Genomic DNA, 5764 nt, shown 5'->3' on the forward strand with positions numbered 1-5764 from the left:
GACCATGATATGGTTGTACACTATAAAGCATCAAATAGTATTGCGTGGTTATGTGATCCCACGTCGATTCATTCACGACTTTGTCCAATTTCCCTTCATTCGCCTCTATTTCTCCACTCCACGTACGCCTTAAACAAGAAATAAACGTGGCCTTTAAGTATAACAGCATCCGCTTTTTTAGGTTGTTTTCAAGTACTCTTCCTTCTGTCGAATAATAGTTATCCACTATTATTATTTGACATATAATTGAATAAATAATAAATAATAAAAATAATTTAGTAAATAACTTTTTGAATATAATAAATAATATTCTAAAAAATATATTGCATTATGAATAGCATTAATACTAAGAGTAAAATAAACATAAATAAATAAATTATGTATTAATTTTTTAAACTATTATTAAATATCTATTTTAGTATAGTAAAAAAAATAAATTAGATGGAGGGAGGGAGTAGAAGATTGTTGAGATTATCAAGCTTAATTATGCTATTATTAGTTTAGTGAGTATAGTTTGGTGTTAGCCTTGTTACATGTACAACTAGCTGATTAGTTTCTTGTTATTAGAGTAGTTTGTTAGAATAGTTATACTGACTAGGCTGTTGGTTATGCCATGTTGCAAGCTGTAGATAGCTGGCTTTTCTTTTCCATACTTGTATATATAGATTGCTCCTACATGAATAAGGCTTTTCTTTTCCATACTTGTATATATAGATTGCTCCTACATGAATAAAATCAGTTTTTGATTTCTCATTTCAACCTCTCAAATATCTTCTCTCTAGAGCTCAAATTGCTTAATTATTGGAGCTTATGATCTGCTTCCACTGAAGCTTCTTCAATTCTAACATGATACCAGAGAAGGAAATTTAAACCTTTGCTCTCGTCCTCATTGTATCACAGTTTCACTTCTACATCAAATTCTCGTTTTTTTTTATCTGTAATTTTTACCCTACATTTAACCTTTGTTGCTGAATTTTCCTTTTGTTATTGCATTTTTCGTTCAATTCATCCTTCTCCCCATATACTTTTGTGCTTATTTTCATCAATTTCCCAATTTCACAATCATATTACTGTGTTTCAAGTCATGACAACCATCTCTGAACAACCATCCCAACCAGCCCAAGGAAACATCTACATTACTGATCCTTTATACATGCATCCTGCTGAAAATGCTAGTTTGACCTTGCTCCCTACTGTTTTTGACGGCACTGGTTATCGCTCTTGGAGGCGAGTAATGCTTCGAGCACTCTCTGTTAAGAACAAGATGGATTTCGTCAATGGAAAGTCGACGCGGCCGGTTGAGGACTCTCCAACCTTTAGTAAGTGGAAACGATGTGATAGCATGGTAACCTCTTGGATTTTAAGCTCCCTTTCACGTGATTTGGCAGATAGCCTTCAGTATGTGAATGATGCTAGGGAAATTTGGCGAGAATTAGAGAATAGGTATGACCAAACTAATGGTGCCAAGTTGTACCAATTGCAAAAGGAAATCAATGATCTCATACAGGAAAATATGGACATAACTACCTACTATACTAAGACGAAGAAGCTCTGGGAGGAATTCAAAATTCTTAAATCGCACACAACCTGCAACTATCAATGCACCTGTGGTGCTAAACCCAATCTAATTAAGGATGAACAAAACAAACATTTGATTCAATTTCTAATGGGGCTCAATGAGGTATATGTGCCTGTACATGAAAATATTTTGATGATGACCCCCATTACCAAATCTAGCTCAGTGTTTTTCCATCCTTATTCAAGAAGAAAAGCAAAGAGAGGTCGCCCCAAGGCCACATTTGGATTTGGCCTCCACTTCATTGAACACATAGATAGAAACAACAAATGGAGGTTTTCGAACCAATTACTAGGTCAAGCAAGGATCAAGTCACTATAATCGACAACCCAATTCTAGTAAACTACCTTACAGGCCAATTCATCTAGTACCTTATCATTCTGGGAATTCTACTGGGTTTGGAGGGCAAAGGACAAACTATTTGAACCCCAAACCTTATACTTTCTGTGATTAATATAAGACTCGACAAACTGAGAGTAGATGCTATATATTGCATGAATTTCCTCACTAAAGTAAAAAATTCAGCTTCCTTCTCTAACGTTCATGGTGGTTATCATGAGAATGCTGATAGAGATCACAATGGAAACCAGATGACTGGGGAAGATGCTTATAACTTGAGTAACAATATGACAAGTTGATCAACCTGCTGAATCATTTTCAACCAAGGAATGCTGGACAACACTTAAGTAATCTCATTGATGGAGTAGTAAACTTTGCAGGTATCATTGCTTACCACTCTTCTATAACTAAGATTGGTACACTAACTTGTAATTGTGATGCATTGTCTACTGAATTCTGGATCCTATACTCTAGAGCATCTCACCACATGACTTAAAATAGAGCACTATTAACCAATACTAGAATTCTATCTTATTCTTTTCTTATAACCTTACCAAATGTGTATAGAGTCAAAATTATAGAACTTGGTAATGTGTCTCTCAATCCATCTTTGAATTTGCACACTGTGTTATATATGCCTATCTTTAGTTCAATTTTATTTCAATTCACTGTTTGACTATGCAGTTATATAAAACTGTTAGCTTTAGCAGTTTTTCATGTATCTTGCAGGCCCCTTCACTGAAGAGGCCTATGGAGATTGGTAGGGCCAGAAATGGTCTGTATTATCTTTACGCAAGATGTTACAACAAAGGTTCAACTTCAGCATCTCCAACTTCTTACAATTCCTGCAATATGTCTCTTTCTACATCTAGTTTGTCTGATTCTCCATCCAGTGTTGTTGCTTGTAATAAGCAAGTTTTATTTGTTTCATCTCCTTTTCCTTCAGATATTATAAATACACCACTTTTCATCAATAAAGGAACTTGTTCTAACACTGAATCTTATCTACTCTCTGCATCTCATAATTATAGTGATGAACTTTTGTGGCATTTGAGGTTGGTATATGTACCTTTTGCCAAAATGAAACCTATCCCATCCTTACTTCATTAACAACTCAACAACCCGTTGTTTTCAACATTTGCCCCATGGCAAGGCAACCTAGATTGCCTTTTACGCAGAAAACAACCATCACATCTCAAATTTTTGAACTATTACATGTTGACCTATGAGGTCCATATCACATTAGCACTCATGACAATTACAAGTATTTTGTTATCATAACTAATGACTATAGTAGATCAACCTGGACTCATTTAATCAACAAAAAAAGTAATACTCTTCAAGTTCTCAAATCTTTTATTTTCCTTATAGAGCATCAATTTTCTACCACCATTAAAACCATAAGGACCAATAACGGTTTTGAATTTATCAATGCTGAAGCACATAATTTTTTACAATCCAAAGGTATCATTCACCAAACAACATGTCCCTATACACCACAACAAAAGCGTGTTGTAGAAAAAAATACAAGTACTTGCTTGAAACAACAAGAGCACTATTATATCAATCCAAATTACCTCTTACATACTGAGGGAGTGTCTCTTGACTGCAACCTATCTGATAAATAGACTGCCCACTACTTTTCTAAAAAATAGATGTCTTTATGAGTTACTCTGCAAAAGAAACCTACTTGTAACCATCTTAAGGCCTTTGTATATCTTTGCTTCCCCACAAGCTTAAAAACATACAAGACTAAATTTGAACCAAAGGCTACACCACATATTTTCCTGGGATATCCTTTTGGCATAAATGGGTACAAAGTGCTAGACTTACAAACCAAAAAATTACATGTATCAAGAGATGTGTTATTTCATAAGCATATTTTTCCTTTCCAGATATCAAATGATAATTCTACCTTTCCTTCCATTTTGCATTTAATCAAATCTCATTTTGATCATGTACATAACACTGCCACACACCACACTGCTGCATCTCAGCTGTACACCAAACACTATTGATTCTGTTGTCCATGATTTTGTACCCGCTAATGAGGATTCACCAATTTTTGGTTCCTATCAATAAACACCTACTAATCAACAAATAACTATTGACCTACCTTGTTCTACTTTAGATACTCTCACTTCTACTCAACCACTATCACCATTTGTCCTTAGAAGACCATCCAGACCATACATTCAGCCTACATACTTGAAAGAATATGCCTATAAATTGCCCAATCTGCACTCCACCTCATCACTACTAAAAAATATAAAAAAATTGATCACAAAAACGACCACAATCTCGGAAAAAACTGACCACATGTGGTCTTTTTTTTTTTTAAATATATATATTTTTAAAAAAGTGACCACATGTGGTTGCTTTTATATTTTAAAATAATCATTTCAATAATTTTTATATTAATTATTACTTCTTTTAGAAATAAAAAATTAAAAAAAATGAAAAAACCGACCACTAGTGGTCGGTTTTTAATTTAAAAAACGAACCACAAGTGGTCGATTTTGGAATTAGAAAAAAAATAAAAAATAAAAATTTTTATAAAATTGACCAAATGTGGTCGATTTTGGTATTAAAAAAAATTAAAAATTGTTGAGGAAACCGACCCCTTGTGGTCGGTTTTTATTAAAAAATAATTATATGTATAATCTACTATAATTTTTTTTAAAATTACACTAATCACACGTAGTCGATAACCAATATAATAATAATAAAAATAAATCAATTTTAGATTTTGTGAAAAACTTACATTAAAAAATTTTCAACTAAAATAAACAAATTACGTTAAACATAATCTTTCTCTTTTACTTATGCTTCAATATATAAAATAAATATTTTTCTTTAATTTGTATATACTTTAAATGACGTTAAACATACATAATCTTTGTATAATGAATATGTGTGTGTGTGTGTATATATATATATATATCATACCGTTGAGATAATGATATTATGCTACCATTGCAGTCATAATAATGTAATATATAATCGATAATTCATCAGAATATATTGAACATGTTCTATTATAAGGTAATATACTTATGGATGTGATGTATGTAGTACGCATTCAAGAGTTCATATATATATATATATATATATATATATATATATATATAATGATGTAGTGATCGATTGATGAACGATGTAGTCAAAATCTAGTAGAATCTATCCAAACATATAGAATACCTTGATTTGAAACGACATAAGTAATAATATATACTGTACGTTGAAGTTATATTAATGTAAGCTAATCAAATTAATCGATCACTCATCAAAGTATGTATATGAAATACGTCGCATTATAGTATTGGATAATATACTCATGTACGTATGTGATGTATATAGTACATATTTAGAACTTGATATAGTCAATAGTATGTATATGTGTGTGTATGTATAGGCATATATATAGTATATACATATTATATAGTGAAGATATATTGATGACATAAGATAAACTAACAGATAATTCATCTGAGTATATGTGAAATACATTGTATATTAGTATGGGATCGTAAAATCATGTATGCATGTGATGTTTATAGTACGTATTTGAAAGCCAATAGACAATTGAATATATGTATATCTCGTGTAGTGACGTATGCAGTAATCGAAAGCTAGATAACTGAATCTATATATCAAAATATTTTGAATAATAAGTTGATATCATACTATTGAGGAAATAGATATACTATTTTGTGTCAATGTAGACACACATATGTTGTTAAGTTGTAATAATGTAAGACAAGTATTACGATATATATATATATATATATATATATAATAATAATAATAATAATAATAATAATAATAATAATAATAATAATAAAAATC

This window comes from Capsicum annuum, chromosome 2, assembly GCF_002878395.1.
Source record: "Capsicum annuum cultivar UCD-10X-F1 chromosome 2, UCD10Xv1.1, whole genome shotgun sequence".
Lineage (NCBI taxonomy): Eukaryota > Viridiplantae > Streptophyta > Magnoliopsida > Solanales > Solanaceae > Capsicum > Capsicum annuum.